Source organism: Triturus cristatus, chromosome 9, assembly GCF_964204655.1.
Source record: "Triturus cristatus chromosome 9, aTriCri1.1, whole genome shotgun sequence".
In the NCBI taxonomy this organism is placed as follows: domain Eukaryota; kingdom Metazoa; phylum Chordata; class Amphibia; order Caudata; family Salamandridae; genus Triturus; species Triturus cristatus.
In genome coordinates this window covers 1041340502-1041361211 of record NC_140592.1, presented here as the reverse complement: position 1 = coordinate 1041361211, position 20710 = coordinate 1041340502, and the positions used below count along the sequence as shown (strand labels likewise).

Here is a 20710-nt window from a genome sequence, read left to right as displayed (position 1 = left end):
CCACACAGCCCCCCTTCTTAAAAAAATAAAATAAATAAAAGACTGGCATCGTGCCGGAGGCCATGCCCCCTCCATGCAGCACTCTGCAAACGCGCCCCCAACAGGCATCTCCAGTATGCGCCAGGGAGCTGCGCTGCAGACAGGTGTTCTGAGGCCAAGCCCCTTTTTACACCTCTCTGCAACGCAGCTCTGTGGCGCTTATTGGAGGTACCTAGTGGTCTAGTGTGACCCTAGGGACCCTTAGGATTCAAGGGGACTTAATCTCTCAACTTAGAACAGCCACAGGGCGCGTTTACACAGTGGTGAAGGGAGGGGACGGGGCCTGAGGTGACGTGTGCAAACACGCACCATGGCACGTTTTAAATTGGGGATATAATTTCCCTTCAATACTGAGGGCCCCTGGGGGCTAACTAGCCCACCAAGTGCTTCCAGTAAGCGCCACTGAGCTGCATTGCAGAGAGGTGGTCCAGGCCGTGCCACTTTTTACACCTCTCTGCAACGCAGCTCTGTGGCACTTACTGGAGGTACCTAGTGGGCTAGTTGGACCCTAGGGACCCTCAGGACTCAAATGAACTTAATCTCCCAACTAAAAACGGACACAGGGCGTGTTTACACAATGGTGAAAGGAGGGGACGGGGCCTGAGTTAACGTGTGCAAAAACGCCCTGTGGCCTGTTTTAAGAGGTAGTTTTAATCCCCATGCCCTATTATATACTAGGGGCTTATAGAGGAGGTAAGGCTAATCACAGGGGGACCCCAACGCATAATGTTCCCTAGTGTATGTAGGTGTTTTCACTGTATTCTAAGTGTCTTTTAACATAGCACTGGCTCTAGGACTGGTTAGTCAGACTCAGTTACCACCAGTATCCGTCTGAAAAAGTTGAGGGTACAGGATGATTTTGCAACAAGGCTTCTTTCTGCTCTTCTTTTTGTTCTTTCTGCACGTTATCCTTCTTCCTGCACTTATCTTCGTATTTGAGGACTTCTGTTGCTTCTTTCTGCACTTCTTTTGTTTCTTTCTGTGCATTTTTTCTTCTTTCTTCACATGTCCTATCTCTGTAGGCATAGTTAGAAATTAGCATTTAAAAAACCTTTGAAATTAACAGAAAAAACCATAGGTTTAAGGCACGTTATAGTTAGGAATTAGCATTTAAAAAACCTCAGAAATTCACTGAAAAAACCATAGGTTTCAGGGGTGTTATAGTTAGCTGGACTTTTCACTTGTACAAAACCATTGAAATTCCCCCGTTATAGTTAGTTCAGCTAACTATAACTCGCGCGCCCGCAATGCACTGCTGATGACGTCACATATTACATCACTCATGACATGGTCAGTGACATCACTCATGACATCACTGATGACATCTCAAATGACATCACTGATGACATCACTGATGACATCATCCTTGTGATAGAGTGGCAGACCTCCTCTCACCCTAATATAACCTTTGATACACACATTCAAAAATAGAGACTAAAATTTTCAAAACAATGGACATACCAATACCAGTTACAACAACCTCGTCAGTAATTCTAAGATCCACATACACATCCACTCATTCACCAACAGTCCAATACAGTCACTCATACATGTACTCACTCATCATATGTACTCATACACCTATACATCCTGTTACACAATGCCACTCATCCATAGAGTTACTCACACACATAGTCACTCATGCTAATAAAGAATCAAACATACATTTACTTGCATATACAGTTATACACACACCACCACACTTACTTCTACGGAAACGTACACATACTTAGTCTTTTAAACAATCACTTATAGAAACACATACTTATTCATACAGGAACTCTTTCAATCTCTCACTCTCACATATACTCACATATATACACCAATAGTCACATATACTAGTTTAAAACATATGTAGTTACTCATAAAGACACTATTGAGACAGTCATTCACTCACTAACACACCCATACACACACTCATCCACCCATACAGTCCTGCACACATACTGTGTTCAACACATACAAACAGTGAGTCACTCATTCATGCACCTATGCACTACGTAATACCCCCACCGAACCATGCAGACACTCAGACTGATACTCAAAAAACCAACTAATAACCTATATAGACACCCATGTAGCTACTCACCAACCCATGCAGCCACTTATACACAAAGTGAGAGACTGATACAGATATTTACATATTTAAACATTACTCACTAAGCCATGTATTCACTATGATACACTTAATCAGTCAGTTACACAATCAATTTTTCAAAAACAAATCATCCATTTAGACACTTATATACCCATTTATTCTTCCATCGACCTTGAGATATACATATATAAAACATATTTAATTTTCAGAATAACACACATTCACTGGATGATGTCATCAGTGATGTCATCAGTGATGTCATTTGAGATGTCATCAGGGATGTCATGAGTGATGTCACTGACCATGTCATGAGTGATGTAATATGTGACGTCATCAGCAGTGCATTGCGGGCGCGCGAGTTATAGTTAGCTGAACTAACTATAACGGGGGAATTTCAATGGTTTTGTACAAGTGAAAAGTCCAGCTAACTATAACACCCCTGAAACCTATGGTTTTTTCAGTGAATATATATATATATATATATATATATATATATATAGAAAGAGATTCAAACATTTTAATCAAACACTGATTTGTTACAAAAGGTAGTTGGACAATTTAAAGTGTGTGGCAAGGAGCAGTGTCTGTTTTTTCTGTGTTATCACCCAATATATTGAGCAGCTGTGGTGGTGGGCACTACGGAAGCCAAGAAAAATAGCACTGAGGAAATGGCACCATCTGGCCTCTCTAGAAACACCAGTGAAGACTCTGGAGTAAATAAATACAACCTTTGAGGCTAGGGGTTCTGGGAGAGTATGAGGAAGAAGAAGGGCAATAAGGTCTGTACAGGATTGATGAAGAGCATAGTGATAGATAAGAATGCACTGGCAGCGCTAATCAAGGGACCCAGCGAGAAAGTATGAATGAAAGAAGTCCAGTGGGGCTATAAGGACAAGGTCAGCTGGAAAGCTGATAAGGAAGAGAGGGTGGGGTATAAAAGAGGAAACGAGAAAAGAGAGCTAGGGAATGGAGTGGGTGAGAAAATAGAGGAAGGAAATACAAAGCAGATAGCATACAAAGAGCCAAGAAAGAGAGTGAAATACTGCACAGTAGATAGGAAGGCATAGTGGAATGATTTCGACAGGATGGGAGAGAAAAAGTTGGAGATAAAAGTGACAGAGAATAGAAAGAAAACGGCAGGCATGAGAATGAAGAAAAGATAGGATGCTCAGAAACTATGGAAAGGAAGAGATAGAAAGCAAGAGGGAGGAAGGAGGTGTGAAAGACAAGGAGCAGTGGATGCACTTTTGGCAAAACTAAAAGAAGAGTGGGCCCAATGTTGTATATCATGACAGGAGTCTGCATCAGGAAACCCACCTAAAATAGGGCAAACTTCCTCTGCGTACTGATGGCAGGGACCCTGTAGTGGATAGACCACCACCTATGATAGACTGCTGGCAGAGTATACCCAACTATTGACTCCACTATCCAGGTTTACTTGTAACAGCTGTATTGGTAACAGTGGCGTAACAATAGCCCCACAGCCCCTGCAGTATGGCGGGTCGCTGGCCTGAGAGCTCTTGTCTGGCGCGGAGAAGGGGGGAGCCCCTCCATGTACTTTGCAGGGGGGCCCCCTCAAGTTTTGTTGCGCCACTGGTGCTTACACCAGGCCCAGTTTGTACAAACACCTGGTAGGAGTCACCATTGACATATTTGGAATCTCAGCCTGGTTGTTACAAGCTTCGTCTGGCCTCAGCCAAAAGTGGCTAATGATTGCCAACGCCTTTGTCAGGTTTCTTCCTCAGGGTTATCAAACTTGCAAATTCTGCTTATGACAAAGCTTGAAAAGAAATCTAAAACCAATAACAATCCAGGTACATTGCGCCTCATGATCACCTTCTAGTAGGAGGATGTATATGCCCTGAAGGTTAAACAGTTGATTTCCGCTGGACCGGGATCCCTTCCGATGTAGGTCAAAGCTTGAGGTTATGTATGTACACAGCCATTTTACCACTTGTAGCCAAACCCTAGTGAATGTCAGAAGACCGGCTCGGTTAACATATGCAGAAGAAGTGGAAAATCTGACATACCTCTCTTCTCAAGAACATTTCAGGGATTTCAGACTGACATCACTGAACCACCAACCCATGCCTAGTTGATGAGATATCCATGGACCATCTAAACTGTACACCACACAAAACAGAATCACCAGATACTCGCCCACGTTTTTCATTATTTGTAAGCCTGCTTGTTCTGCGTTGCTACCCTAGATTAAGAAAAGACTGTACACCCCCCCCCCCCGCATCCCCCCTCCCCCACGAACCTTTTTGCGGGCCATGTATATGCTCCAGAAGTAATTTTTATTTACTTTATGGGGCATGTATAAAGTGAGGCTATCCCCCCTACCAGAAGCACTGTTGTATACAGCAACAGGATTCTCGGTTATTAAAAACAGGGACAGAGGCACGCAGATACATGAACATCACCAGCAAGACACGAAAAGTACATAAATAAAGAAGAATTCAGAAACTAGATTAGTGGGACGAGGAATGATAGAAAATGATGGACGGCTGTGGCTTTACACATCTGTATCAAACGGGGCTGAGGTAAAGGAGGCACAAAGCAGCGGCTCCACAGTGTCTGCCCAGAGACAGAATGCCTTTACACATGTGCATTTTATTTTATTTTACTTTACTTGTCCATTCATTTTTTTTTTTTTTTTTTTTTTTTTTTCCAATAAAATTAATTTTATTTGTGAGAATAGAAAACAAGCGTTTTAATTTTAAAATTAACAGCCACAAAGGGTGAACTCGGTACTGCTCATTCTACATCCCCTTCCTCTAGTAGTCCTAAATGCACGGCAGGTATACTGTTAGCTACAGTACACCTAAAACGCAAACAAAATTAATGAGCATGAAGTGCTCAAGCCACATACAAATTTAAACAGAATTCATTCTCACCACCCCTCGGCCTCAGACGTGGACACCTGCCCACTAGGCTCTAGTATAGCTACAAGATGCCTACTTGTAGAGTTGACACTGTTAAACAATAGTTTTTAATCCTCACAAAACCAGCAATTTATACTCACTATACAAGTTTCAACAAGACACAGAAGGTTCTCGGAAGTTTATTTTTTAAAAATAATAAAATGTTTACAAAACATCACATTCTGCACATTGCTCATGGCAGGACATACTAACTTTTTCAAAAAGATGCAGTGTACATCAGTCTTCACAATAGTTACATTTTAACAGGACAATTTACAACCAAAATAAAACTCGTTCAGACACTTCCCTTCCCACTTCACGTAAGAACTAAGTGTTGGGTTAACTGGAAAGGTGCTGCTACACCTCAAACGCAGATGACCTAATGAAGCAGAGGAATGATGGCTTTACCAGAAGCGCAGAAGAAAAAAGGTGCAGGATTCCTTCATTCTTCACTAGTCTTATAGAAAAGGTGCCAAAAAAAACTGCTTCACACCAAAATAAATTGTACATTATAACCCTTGAGCATGTGCCTCAATTGTTTAGAAGTCAAAACCCATAAGAATAGTCTTCGGAATACTGCTTCACACTGTTTTGGAGCAAGTACTGTGCGTTCTGAATCTGGTCCTGTGTACCAATGATAGTAATTATCCGATCTTCTGATCCTTCCAAAGGTTCGTCTATTTTAATGGAAGCTCCCGATTCATGCCGGATTTGCTTTATTCTTTGTCCGCCTTTGCCAATAATCGAGCCAGCTAAGTCTTTAGGAATTGTTACTTGTGTGGTGATGACTGGCCCACCAATATCACCATAAGAACCACGGCCCCCATATCCAGATGCACCCATTGCATCATATTCGCCAGGTCGCCCTGCGTCATAATATGTTTGGGAAGACATTGCGTCATATTCGCCGGGACGTCCTCCTCCGTCACCTCCCCCGGGAGGCGGTGGTGGCGGCAGAGGAAGATTGCGGGCTCCGCCACCACCCCCACGGCCAGGAGGCAACGGAAGAGGCCCCCCGCGAGGACTCATGTCGTCATAATCTCGTCTCGACTGCTGCATGGGACGCCCACCGCGGCCAGGGGGCATACGGTCGAAACCGCCTCTGCCTTGCATAGGAAATCCCATAGGACGTCCCCTTCGGTCATCAAACATCATTGTGAAGCCACCATAATCGTAGGTTTCGTCATAGAAATTTGGATCATACGGCTGAGCACGGCCTTTGATAGGAGACTCCGATATAAGGTCAAGAATAACTTTGATGCATTCAACAACCCTGTCAGGTTTTCCACCGATTAGAACAACGCGATCAGTTGAGTGAGGACAGCACTCCTGGAAGAGCTTAATGGTGGTCTGGGTGTTCTCTCTGAGCTCCTTGATTTTCGCACCCTTCACACCAATAATTCCACCTGCGAGACTCTGGTGAATCAATAGTCTTAGTTCACAATCAAAGTCGCTTCCTTTGAAGTGTTGGTACTGCAGATTAAATAGAGACTCTTCCAAGGTGGGAATAATTTTCTTCAATATTTCTCCAATTGTTTCTATGTCCGCGCTGATGCTCAATATGGTCTGTCCTCAGTGCTTTGATGTTTTTGCCACCTTTTCCAATTACTGCCCCGGCATTCTTGCTTTGGAGCAGAATGCGCAATTCTACCATCTCGTCTGTATTTCTGGATCTTTTGAATGCTTGTTCTTCCTCCATGTCCTCTGCTGGGCGCTTTCCGTTGGTTTCTGTGTTAGAGAATTCAACTTCTTGTTCAGTCTCCATTTTCTTGGGCACCTTCTGGATGTAAACTTAACCTTGCGCACTCACTTCGGCCCACACGCTCTCAACACGGACTGAAGTAAGAGGACTTGTCCATTCATTAATCATTTTTTTTACTGATGCACTCTGTGTTAATTATTTACCTTGTATTTGGTATTACTTGGGTGCATTGGTTTCGCTCTCTGTTATACTTTTCAAAATTTCCAATGAAAATTATTTGAAAATAAAAACATGTGCATTCCTTGATTTTCAGCATTGACGGGTATGAACTCCCACAAACGTTTAGTTTAGAAGCAATGTAGTTCAGCTTACTTTCACAGATTGCTTTATGAATTAGGCAGACTTTAAAGTAACATTCTGGCGTGGAGCAGGGCTGGATGCATTGTTCTCAGAACATGGCTGGTTATTAGCCGAGCACGTGCATGATGAACACGTTTGCTAGGTATCAATGACTACTCTGTGACCAGTTGCACATTTCTTAGACCTAGATGCTCATGAAACAGAGATTGAGTTTGACTCTGCAAAGGAATGTAAGCTGTAACATGGTGGGATTGTTTTTGTCTTAATGTTGTTATTGGTGAACAAAGCAGGGGTATGGCAGTGTGGGGGGGGGGGGGGAGAGGGGTGGGGGGGGGGGGGCATTAGACCCATTCAAATATCGTAGCGCTTCTAGAATGAGGGGATTGACGTGGGTTGCCAGTGACTGAAAATGAGCTCAACAAAGAGTGCTTAATTTGTAAAAGAATAAGTGCCGGGGCTCTTGCCGGGAGGCCACTGCAGCTCACACCACACAGTGCCCCTGCAGTTACAAATGACAGTACAAACACAGCTACTAGCCATCACACTCTTACAAGTGTGACAATTCATTCTATTTCAGGCCCCCCAAAGCTACAAGACTGGCTTGGGAGGCAGGTATTAATCATTGTAAACGTAAGCTGAACTAATAAACTGTTGTGCTCATACCTAAATTAGCCAGACAAGGCCACCATGTGGCAGACTGTCATAAGCCCCGGTGCTGGCAATTAGGTGCCGGTGCCAAGCAACGGAAACCACTGGCTCAAATTAAGCACTGTCAACAAATGGCAGTATTCACTGAACAAGACAAAGGTGACCCTGAGGAACCACTATCATTATAAGGAAGGAATGAAGGGACAGTTAGTCGCAATTTAGGTACCGGCACAACGTCGGAAGAGGTGAGTCTGCAAATGATACAGTATTTTGTATTAGATTTTAAAGGATTAACATAAATCTTGAACAATGTTATCCGAACACTGGCTGTGTATCAGCCAACTTCACTTGTTACATGGTCTAAAGGTTATGTATATATACCGAACTTTGCAAAGATACAAAGATTGAGGCTGTCGAAGGAGCAGTGTGATGCCCAACAGATACGTGGCATAGGGCCTTATGTAAAGTTCTGCAGAGGGGTTACTCAACAACAAATGTGACAGATATCCCGTCCGCTGTTTTACAAGTGCAATTGGATATAATGCACTTGGAATACGGAGGACGCGTGTCCCTTCGCATTTGTGACGGAGTAACCTGTCCACCAAACTCTGAATCAGGCGCTTAGTACTGTAATATCAATAATATGATAACTCTGTACTAGCCGCAGAGGATTTGGCCATGAGCTGTCATGAGAAGGTATAATTGAGAATTTAAAACCAATAAAAAACGATTTTGAAAAAAAAAAAACTTATGATTTAGTTTGCTCTTGAATGTGTCATATCAGAGGACAACGACATCCCCTATCTGCCTCACCCAGAGAAAGCAAAAATGGCTGGTTTGTGAAGAGGTGTGGCGCAGCGGCCTGGGTGCCTGACTCTGGACCCCGGGGTTCACGGTTCGATCCCCGGTGCCGGCGGCAGGTTAGCCCAGCACCATGTGACTCTGGGCAATAGCTTGCTTAATCTTCCCGACGGCCCCCAGCGCCAGGACACCACACCGGAGGTAGCTGTGCGCTTTACAAATGCTGGTATTTCATATTTCAGGATGGGTGGAGGAGTCCTGCCTTGTAGGGAGTGGCAGATCGTGCTTCCACAGCTGCACTGGGAACCTAACATACCATAGAAACCTTTATAATGCCAGCACCATATTTGGAGTGGGGTGAGCTTAGCAAGCAAGCCAGTGCTTTACTTTCTTAAAGGGTTTTGACGAGGTTCTTCTCCTAAAGGCATATTTGGAATAATAATGTCCCACAGAGCATTTTACATTACACTTTTCCAAATCTATTGGGATTCATAAAGAGGTATTCATGAGCAATCCCTATACTTTTAATGTTGCATTAAATAAGTCTGTTCATCTTTATGGATATTCGGGACATTTACCCCTATGAAAACCTGGTGCAATCGGAGCAAAATAAGGTTTTTTAAAAACTCATTTTCATAACAATTGGTTAGAAAGCATTGGCTACCCAGTAATTCAGATATTATGGAAAGGAATTTTTAAATAGCCTTTCATATAATTTCATATAATTTTTCAAGGAACATGAGCATCTTTCCTCACCTCCACCGCCTTTTATTTTCAGACACGTTCCTTGACAATGTACATTACCATTTCTAGATTATGACTGACAATCGGGATACGCTCGCCCTGCACCTCCCACGACGCGAACTGAGCACATGCATGCGCAGACTCCCTGGATGTGGATGCGCACGCACGAGCAGCTGAGGACGCGGGTGAATGCGGGAGAACCAAGCTGCCAAGCCGCAAGCCGTGAACCGCATTCACTGCAAGGACATTTTAATTCTTCAACATTTAACTGCTAATTTGAGGAGTAATCGTGGATACGGTTGGAGAGCCGTAAGCCCAGTCAAGCCCAGTCAAAACGGCCCCAGGGGCCCAACAACGGAGGATGGAGCAGTGCCGGTAGGAGAGCAGCTTCCCAGCTACCTAGTAGACTCCAGCGGGGATTTATGCTGCACTCTACCAAGTAGAGACCCAGAGGGCCTCCGAGAGAGTATTGGCTTTACAGTGCCTATCAGTGGCTCTGTAGTAGTGGCACCATGGCAGAGAAGTGAAAGAACTGCAGTGGAGCTGTGGAGCAGGGAGAGCGTACGGCCAGGGAACAGAGCGTTTTCAGCGTTTGGGGTGATTGAGCCCTACCTTTTGTCCTGCAGTGGGAGTGATACCTGGGCAGACAAGTCGCCTTTCCATCGCCGTAGCAGCCTTACTCCACTGTAACTGGAGCGGCAAGGAGAGACTACAACCCCCAGCCTCCTTAGCGGCGGGAGCCCGACAGTGACATCATCGCGCCCAGAGGCGCTTAAATTTGCTGAGTGCCCCCGCGACGCGGGACGCGAGCGGGACGCACCGGACGAAGCCCGGACAAAGGGCGGACCCTCTGTGGCCCTCCGAGGCCTGAAGAGACTGGGCTGGGCCAGAGACGCTGGCATAACAAGATTGTTGGTAGATATACGGAAACTTGTAGTGGTATTTGGCGCTGTTGTAGTGTGCTTGAGAGTCCGTTTTAGGTTTTAATTGTTGTTGTTTAAATATATCACATCATCAGTGGATGGTGTAACTAGTAGTACAATTCAGTAAGCTTTGCTGTGGTCTGTTGCCTGCTATTAGTATATCGAAAATTAGGGCCCCTTCTGGCCCACGCACTCTGGATAACTATTTGGTTCAGAAGGTGAGCAAAATAAATTTAGAAAGACGACAGTCATTAGGGAAAAGCATTTCTCCACCACCGGTATCCCCTACTGGGGGGTCACCAGTTCCTACATCAAGGGATGTGAACAGTCAATTTAATATTACTAATGTGGATGTTTTAGTTGAGGGACGGCCCGATCTCGAACAGACCCCCCCCACTGTGGTGGACTTAGTTGATTGCCCAGATAAGGTATTACAATGTTCTCCTACCCCCGTAACACGGGCAGTTAGAACATGTAGGAAAATGCCAAATAAGAAGGGGGGAATACGATCTGCAAGAAAACGAGCAGCCTCACCTCTAAAACAGTCCGAAATAGATGGGACTGCTAAGTTTAACAATGTTAGTTTAGATGCCGATACGATAAAGAACTTAGCTGGTGTCAAAAATCGAGGAATTAACAGTGGAAGTCGCAAGATTGGGCGGACTGCTTAATAAGGCCGTGGAAGAATCAGGAAGAGTAACTACTGCCATAACTAACAACATATGTAAATGTAATATACAGGGTGCCTCTTCTATTAAGGCTACGGGCAGTAAAGAAAATGTCATAGTTAACCCCATAACATCTCACGTGCCAACTCATTCTGACAGTCAGGTTACATCTGTTATAAAAAATAATGATGGATGGGAAGAAATTAATAGAAGACACGTTATTAATCTCCCACCGGAGTGTGCACCTTACGTGATGGTATTAACCAATGTACCACCAGTAGAAAACAGGGGTTACCAAGAAACACATGACTCTTTAAAAAATAAATGTTTATCCTGGTTGAATAGGCAATGCGGTTTCCCATTAAATTTCTCTGACCAAGTTTTGACTACCAGGAGGGTTAAATGGATAGGGAGTTCTAAGAAAAGCTCAAAGGGGGATTGTGTGATTGTAAATTTTAAGCACCCACAACATGTTGCCACTGTCCTCCTAAGAGCTGCATCTCTTCCAAGCTCTGATGTCAATGTATGCGCTCGATCGCTAGGTTTCTTTTATAGTCATCTAAATACCAATCAACAGGAGAGTAGTGGAATTACTACCCACCCGGCCACCTATAGACCCCATTTTGCCATTCCTACACAAAATAGATTTCATGCTTTAAGCTCCATGAATTCTAATGATTGACTTGTACAAGAGAGGGAGATGTATTCAGTAAGGAAGGAGGGGGTGGGCGTAGATTATTGTGTTGATAAAACTACATTTACGGTCATACCATCTATGCCTAATTTGATTGAGGCAGAGATTGTCCATGACGGATTTGTGAATCCATGCAATTTGGGGCAATCAATCAGGGAGACCACTGTTGCTGAATATGCTTCTGGTTCAGTTGCTAGGAATACTACCAGAACAGGCACATGTTCCAGACTGGTTTGCTGGAACGTGGCCGGTCTGAAATCTAAGGGTAGAGATCCAACCTGGGAAACTTTTATTAATAAGTATGACATCTTATGTTTCCAAGAAACCTGGTGCAAAAGAGATGTTGATTATGCGACCATGCGCCACCAGTGTCTTGGTCGAGGAGACGAGCGCCCCAACCGTGCAGGCTGGCGTCTGATTCCAGGATGAATTCCGGAGCAGAGCCAAAAATCGCTCTCCCGTTCCAGGCGTCGAGATTCTCTAGCCACCATGAAAGTTCTGATCTGCCTTCTTCGTCCAAGGTCACAAAGTCCTCGTACCAGAGACCAGAATTGAGAGCTTTCCTTTTTAATCTATGAAGAGCACGGTAGTTCAGAGGGCCCGGGAAGATAGCTTGAATGCTGGAAGAGAGGAGGCCTATAAGGCGGGCTAATTCTCTTAGGGTTAAATAGTCTTTCTTTAAGACATACCTGATTTCCTTCCTGATTTTGGCGATCTTTTTGGTAGGGAGAAGGAGGAGACAACGGGAGGTATCCACCGTGAATCCGAGAAACTCTAGAGATTTCGAGGGAATGAGGATAGACTTCTCTCTGTTTAGAATAAAACCGAGGCTCTCGATAAGATGTATGGAGACATTTAGGTCTCTCTGAATTTGGGAAAAGGATTGGGACATTATGAGGATGTCGTCTAGGTAAATAATAAGACGAATACCTCTCTCTCTGAGGATAGAAACGATAGTCCTCATAATTTTGGTAAAGCACCAGGGGGCGGAGGAAAGTCCGAAGGGAAGAGCTTGGAATTGATAAAGAAGACCTTTCCAGCTGAATTGTAGAAAGCACTGGTGTTCCGGCGCCATAGGAATGGTAAAGTAAGCATCCTTGAGATCTAGTTTCACTAACCAATCGCCTTCTAGAAGAAGATCCCTTAGGAGATGAATACCCTCCATTTTGAAATGTCTGTAAATTAAGTATTTGTTCACCTCCCGAAGGTTTATTACTGGTCTCCAACCCTTGTCTTTCTTTTGAACTAAGAAAAGAGTACTGATAAATGTTTTTAGGGACCAGGGCACCTCTATAATAGCTCCCTTCGTGAGCATAGAAGAGATTGCCTCTTCGACAATTTTTTCGTGATCGAGCGAAAGAGATAGGGGTTTTGGGGGACGAGATTGGAAAGGAGTCTCTAAAAAGTCTATTTTGAAACCCTGGACGGTTTCGAGAACCCAGGGGTCCGGAGTTAGTGATGCCCAAACATGGTAGAAATGCTTCAGTCTGCCCCCGACTTGGGAAGAAGAGGAAAGATGAAGAGGAAGAGGAAGACTTACTTGGGAGGTTGGAGGAGTTTGGATTTCCTCGGGATCTGAAGCCTCTGTTGCGTGGTCCACTTGCTCGATGAGGGAAGAATTGCTGATTTGAGGGGTAGAAGCCTCTACCGGAACCTCTGTAGGACGAGAAGGGCTGCTGGTTACCTCGGCCGGAAGAACGGCCCCTTCTTCCAGCCTGTCCAAAAAGGCCTGTGTTAAAAACACGTCTCATATTCGATTGAGCCCTATCAAGGGCGGTAAAAGTAGCAACATATTTTCCGATTGATTTGATGACGTCCTCGCCAAAGAGAAGACCTTTAGGATTGTCTGACGGTTCCTTAACTGCCAAGTCACTAAGCTTTGGGTTGATCTTAGAAAGGATGGTCCTCCTCCTTTCGGTGTTTAAGCTCGAATTAGCATTCCCGAGGAAGACAATAGCTCTTTGACTCCACCCACGGATGAGATTGATGTCAAGAGGGGTTCTGGAAATGTGAGACTCCTCAGCCAGGTCAAGGATTCTGGTGAGGGGGCCTAGGACATCCAAAAGGCGGTCCTGGCAACCCTTAAGTGCTCTCTCCAGACCTCTTCTAGGGTCTTTGCCTAGCTTAAATAGGAATTTAATCAAGTCCGGATCAAGGTTGGGGGTTTGGGAGACCTTTTCGTGAATAGTAGGTCTTGGGCACTCTGATCTGAGTGTATTCCTGGTCTCCCTTTCCAGTGAATTCCTTAGCCATCTTTTAATAATCTTTGAAACATGTTCCTGAGGGAACCATTTAGAACTGTTAGGATGGGAAAGAGTTAGGGGAGAGAACATTTCTTCTCCCAGAGGATTAAGAATAATATTGTCGGAAGAGGAGGGGGATTCTCCTTCAACAGGAAGGTTAAAGTCTAAGTCTTGGTTTGGGTCATCTAAGTCCAAGACGAATTCGTCAAGGGGATTATCAAAATGTTCTTCCTCTGAATTAGAGTCTGTATCTGCGACATCCTTAGAAACATAGCGGCTTGAACCGCGGAGGCTATTAGTCAAAGTTGTGCCGCTATGGACACCGGTCAGGTTCATGCCGCGAAGGGCAGCGTTCTCATTCGAGGCGCGAGGGCCTCCCAACTTAAATGAGGTGCTAGGACCTCCCATGTCCACTGAGGTGCCACGACCTCCCATAGGACCTTCCATGTCAACTGAGGTGCCACGACCTCCCATAGGACCTTCCATGTCAACTGAGGTGCCACGACCTCCCATAGCAAAGGAATGTTCGCAGTTCTTGGTTTTTTTACTCTTTTTGCCCTCGGTAACAAAGTCGATAGAACGACCATCTGGATCGGATGGAAAAGGTCTTTTGGTAGACATCACCTCTTTAAGAGTTGAAAGCATGCAGGCACACATCTCTTTTTGCAGGAGTTCTTTAAAGTTGCCACTATTATGGAGGGGAGAGCTGGCTGTGGCATCGTCAGAGTCAAGGTCTGACATTGTGTGGGGGGGGATAATTAAAATAAATTCGAAATGAGTAAAGTAATCAGTAGAGATCAGAATTATTAGATTTTTTTTTTTTTTTATGTTTTTTAGTTAATTATTTTATGTCTCCCCTTTTTTTTTTTTTTTAATAATTTAGGGTGGCAAGGAAATATATAAATATGTATATTTCAGGGTTTAATGGGGGCAGATTAAAGTAAAAACGGGTCTCAAGATAAGCTTTCTCATTTAACGAAGGATTCGTTAGAAAAAAGCATTCGCCGGCAGCAGCTGACCCGAGTGGAGTAACTGACGCGCTCCCTCGAGGTCAGCTGTTGCCATGGAAGCGTCAAATTAGAGGAAGGAGGCCTGGGGGGTGGCATTGCAACGTGCACCGTTGCCAGGGTGCATTCCTTGAAAGATTGTAACGCGCTCGCACGGACCGGGCGAGCGCGAGGAAAAACGATGCAAGGGGCGGTGAGAGGGAGCGAATTATAAAAAGGGGTAAGATTTGAATTAGAAGGATTTATTCGGCGAGTTTTGAGAACAGTGGTATTAAAGTATAAGATAAGTGAAAAAACGGAGACTTGCGCGCGAGTGTTAATTAGGATCGGCAACCTTAATAGGAAGCCGGTGTAAAGGGTGAGGAGGAGGGGGGAGAAGGCCCATAGACGGAAACCTGAGTATGGAGTACGAGGAGGTCGAAATTAAAGGTTATAACAAGCAGGTTATGGCAGGTATAAAATGTATAAGTAAGAGAGGAGGGCAGTAGAAAGAACAAATCATAGATATCGAGCTTACTCCTTCTCAGGATAAACATTAAGAAAATACCATCTTAAGGCAATAAATAAGGAGATAATAAAAATGCTACTTATCTGTCTGTGAGCCGCATTTAAAAGAGGCAGTCTGTTTGTGCCTCATACCACTTGTACCCTATTCTCTACATTCTAGAACTTTCTTGTTTATGATGTAGTGCGGCTGTCTGTGACTGCATTAAAGGATTAATGCATAATGATAGCCTCCATGTCTTTAATGAAATCCAGATTCTCTGGTCATGTTAATAGGAGAATCGCAATTCGTGTCATATAATCTCCCAGCGCGAGGAGAGGGACCGGGAAGAGCTAAGGGGGGTTTACTCACACTTATATCGGTTCACCGACGAATATTGTAAAAAAGTATATACCGGTGGGTGATCTTGTTCAGATGCTCTGGATCCTTGAAGGTAGAGACCGTAATATCCTTCTGATCAACTATTATAATAATATCTTTGATAGCACCAGGGGAAGAATAGTAACAGAATTGGCCAATACTATCGACACCCTGAGTTTGGAAACCAACGTTGTATTTGATATCATTTGGTGTGGGGACTTTAATACTACGTTGTGTGAATTGTTACCTTTAAAGGCATGTGGGGTCACTAATAATGTTGGCTGGGAGGTATCGCACTTTGGCCATGATACTTATGGGGAAATTTTGAATACATTAATGGGATGCCATGACTTGGAAATATTGGATTGTTGTAGGGATGGGAATGGCTTGCCCATCCCTACATTCAAAAACTGGCGCTCTAATTCAGTGATTGACCATGTGCTAGTATCTTCTAGTATTGATGACTGTTTTGCCCCACTGGAAATCGAAATATTGGCTACAAGTGACCACAATTGTATTATTGTGCCCACGACCTTGTGGGAGGAGGATGATGTAGAGGTGGGGACTACAATCGACAATATTGACGCTCGCCGGGCTAACGGGGTAAGACTTAGGTGGGTAGGGGAGAATGCTTCTGTACTGACCACATCCATAATAAAGGGGAATTTAGCAGACATTGTTTTTATTTTAGAAAATAGATTCGACCATGAGCGGGTCTTATCTTCTTTTATAGGGATCAACACTGCCATTAATGCTAAGTTTACCGGCCGAAATAGGGGTCGTTTAAGATCCGGACCCGTCTGGTTTGATCAAACCTGTTCTGCAGCTTTGACTAACCTTAAGCAGGCTTTAGCATCGAAGCCTAGGGATAAAAATTTAGTAATATCTCTAAGGTTAGATTATAAAAACGTTATCAAATCCAGGAAGGGGGTTCTTCAACAGCAAGCTTGGGATTCACTTAACCAAGCGGCAGAACTTTCTAATTGTGCGCTATTCTGGGCAACAGTTAATTCTCCATTCTTCAAGGAGGGAAACATACCTGAGCTAACAGCAAATGTCTCTAGTGAAGGGTGGATTGCTCACTTTTCAACTATCTTTGACTCAGGTAAAATTAGTAATGCTGGCTCATCTAGATGGCCTATTTTACCACTCGATATTTCGGTTGAAGAAGTTGAAAGGGGGATCAGGGCGAGTAAGGGCGGGAAGGCCCAAGGCCCGGACGGGGTCCCGATTGATGTCTATAGAGAAGCGCCTAAAGTCTGGGGTCCCCTGTTGGCGGTTGTTTTTAATGCCGCTGTTTGTACTGAACCCCCTCCAACATGGGGGGAGTCCATTATTGTTCCTATATATAAGAAAATGAAGCAGGTCCGATGCAAAGAATTATCGCCCTGTCTCCTTATTGGACTCTTCCATAAAAGTTATGAGTAGGATTATGCTTATAAGATTGTAAGAATGGGCAGAACAGGATGGTCTTGGCAGATAGCCAGTATGGTTTCAGGAAAGGCAGGGGAACGCTCGATCAATGTGTCAATTTAGAACTATTGATCGGGAAGTACAGTGATGCAAAACCTGGCCTTATGTACTTATGCTTCGCTGATTTAAGCAGCGCTTTCGACATGGTTGACCACTCAATTTTGTGGCCAACCTTGTTGAATTTGGGAGCACCGGAGGGCATAATATTCTTCCTTGCTAGGATGTATGAGAGATTAAAAACCTGTGTACGTTTTGGTAGGAAGGGAGAATGTACCCCGAACTTTAGCGTTAAACGTGGTATTAGGCAAGGTTGTGTTTTAGCTCCTCTTTTATTTCTTTTATTTATTAATGGAATTGATGCTATTTTAAAGGAAGTTAACGCAGATGCTCCTATGATCAATGGAGTATCAGTGCCGGTGTTATTATACGCCGATGACGCTGTGTTACTATCCAGAACTTCTGTAGGACTGCAGCGGTTGATGGATAGTTTTGCATTATTTATTAAAAATAGAAAATTAGTTATCAATAAAGGAAAAACGTACACCATGATCTGTGGCCCTAAGAAAGTAAAACAGGCAACGAAAGGGTTTTTTATTGATAATGTAGAAGTGCAGCAAGTGGATAAATTCTGTTATTTAGGTATTACCTTTTCTAGTGACAAGAAGTGGATTTATGAATTTAATAATATACATAACAAAATGGCTAGAAATGCCCACGGAATTTTCAGATTTGCCACAAAAATTGGGGATCGTGGGACCAGAGACATGATTAAAATTTACCAGGCCAGATGTGTAACAATTGCATTGTACGGGGCAGGCATTTGGGGTTATAGCTGCGCCCATAATTTGCAGCTGGAAGAGAATTACTTTCTTAAAAAACTTTTATGCCTACCCACATCGGCCTCCAATGTTCTGTGCCATCAGGAACTATCTGTGAATTACCTACTTGACTTTTTGTCCCTTAGGCCTTTGATGACCTGGCGGTCTATTTGGCTGAAGGACGAGAAGTCTTTTACTAGGTCTATTATCCATTTCTATTTTTATTTTCTATTTAGGGGGTTTTGTAAAGCGCTTGGTGACGCCCAGCGGCGTGTCCCTGCGCTGAGGAGCAGATACTTACTGGAACCTACAGAAGTGGAATACCTTACTGTTCGAATAGTGCAGTTTTAAGCTTGGCTCTAAAGATTAGTTCTGATGGTTCTAGTCGCAATGCTATGGGTAGTGTGTTCCATCTAGAAGCTGCAAGGTACCTAAAGGATCTTCCGCCCATCCGTGCTCTAGACACCTTGGGGATAGCCAAGAGTCCTGAGCCGGAAGATCTCAGGGAGTGGGACGGCTCATAAGACGTCAGCAGTCCTTTCAAAGGGAGAGGAGACCTCCCATTGATGATCCGATGGCACGTGCATAGTGCTTTGAATTCTACCCTGCTTCTGATCGGGAGCCAATGCAAAGACCGGAGGGCCGCTGAAGATGCGGCTCTTCTGGGTAGTCTAAGCACTAGTCGGGCAGCGGCATTCTGTAAGACCTGTAGGCGGCTCAAATTCTTCTCCAAGGTCCCTAAATAGAGAAGATTGCCATAGTCCATCTTTGATGTGACTAGTGCATGCACCAGGGTTTGACGGGCTCTTACAGGTAAAAACTTCAATGCCTTCCTGAGACTTTTGAGGGTCCCGAAGCATGATCCGACCACCCGATTGATCTGGGGGCCAAAGGTCAGGTCAGTATCGAACCAGATGCCCAAGTTCTTTGCTTTCTGGCACGGGATGGGTGTTGGACCTAGGCATGGTGGCCACCATGCCGACGTCCATGCCGATCGGCCTCCCCCCACGACCAGCACCTCGGTCTTGCCTCCGTTAAGCTTGAGACAATTGGCGGACATCCAGGCAGCTAGATCTTGCATGCAAGCTCTGAAGATGTCCGCCGAAAGATCGGGTGCGCGCGACAGGGAGATGACCAACTGCGTGTCGTCGGCATAAGACACCATTCGGAGGCTGTGACTCTCTACTAAGGTGGCAATCGGGGCAACATAGAGATTAAAAAGTGTTGGACTCAGGGACGAGCCCTGCGGCACCCCCTGGTCCAAAGCGATTCGCTCAGAGTAATGGTCACCTTGCCTCACTTGGAAGCCTCGGCCTGCAAGAAATGAATAAATCCATTTCAGCGCTGCCCCTCTCACTCCACCTTTGTTCAGACACTGTAGCAAGATGGAATGTGCTACAGTGTCGAACGCCGCGCTGAGGTCTAAGAGGATTAAAGCCATGGTTTGTCCCTCGTCAGCACCTTGCCTGAGGGTTTCGGTAGCCCTGAGAAGGGCAGACTCCGTGGAATGACGGGGCCGAAACCCAAATTGGGTAGGGTGAAGAAGGTTGCTTTCCTCCACATATTTCATTAGCTGTTTGTTTACCACCTTCTCCGCTACCTTAGAGAAATAAGGCAGCAGAGAAATGGGGCGTAAATTGTCCAGCTTCTCAAAGCTAATGTTGGGCTTCTTGCGGAGGGGAAGCACCACAGCCTGTTTCCAATCCTCAGGTATAGAACTGGATCGAAAGGAGACATCTAGCAGGTGCCTGATGTAGGGTTCAAGTGTCTCCAGACTGTCACTCAACCTTTTTGGGGATGCGGGATCTCGAGGGGAGCCAGATTTGACAGATCTGCAAATTTTAACTAAATCCTCCGGTAAGGGGATAGTAAAATGGAGTAGCAGCTTTTGATCGGCTTCATCTCCTGCTGAGTCTGCAGGCTCTTCCGCTACAGGTGGTATATAGGGAAAAGCAGAATAGGACTGTTTGCGATTAGATAAAGCTATAGCAATACCCTGGATTAAATACATTATTGTGTGTTTCTCAGATATTTTTAACCTGAACATTGTAATCGATCCTAATGCTGTTTTACAGATCCCCAAAGTTGAGCTAAAAAGGGTTTTTCTGGCCTTTGCGGAGAGAAAGAGGGCGTTTGCCGCCGGAACTCTGTCCACTGTTATGTTTTATAACAGATATTTATTTAAGGATGAATTCCCAGTCTACTTAACCTTGGTCACCAGACCATCGCATAAATTTGTGTTAACAAGACTCAGATTCGGAATAGTACACCATTTGGTAGCCCATCCAACAATGAAAAAACACCCATCTGGGCCTTGTAGATGTGACGGGACTTCCACGCAAAGCACACTGCACTTTATGTTGTTTTGTAAATTGTATTCTAACTTTCGTATTGTCCTTCTCAAACCAATGTTTGTTAAATATGGAACACGCACAGTTGAGCACGCAATGAAATTGATTTTTAATTTGCAATCTGCGGACGTATGTTTTTATACTGCAACCTTTTTAAACAAATGCATCAATTCCAGGAAAAGTATGTGTTTTTAACTGTGTAATTGCTCTTATTTTAATTAGTATTAATTAATTTATAGGGTTTTTAATGTATTATCATGTCTACTATAACTGTATTGTATTTTCCTATTATGTTTGTGTATGTGCTTTTATGGTCATTAATTTGCACCGAATAAAGCTTAATTGAATT

The 20710-nt window shown here is 44.2% G+C and overlaps 1 protein-coding gene and 1 pseudogene across 3 annotated transcripts in view; one reads left to right on the top strand and one right to left on the bottom strand.

Annotated features, from left to right (window-relative positions):
- Positions 1 to 20710, top strand: part of CHST14 (carbohydrate sulfotransferase 14) — a 199473-nt gene that overhangs the window by 39503 nt on the left and 139260 nt on the right. The window lies entirely within an intron of this gene.
- On the bottom strand, positions 5189 to 6908 carry LOC146799318 (heterogeneous nuclear ribonucleoprotein K pseudogene; annotated as a pseudogene). The gene has a single exon (XR_014968885.1). The product of XR_014968885.1 is annotated as a heterogeneous nuclear ribonucleoprotein K pseudogene (transcript).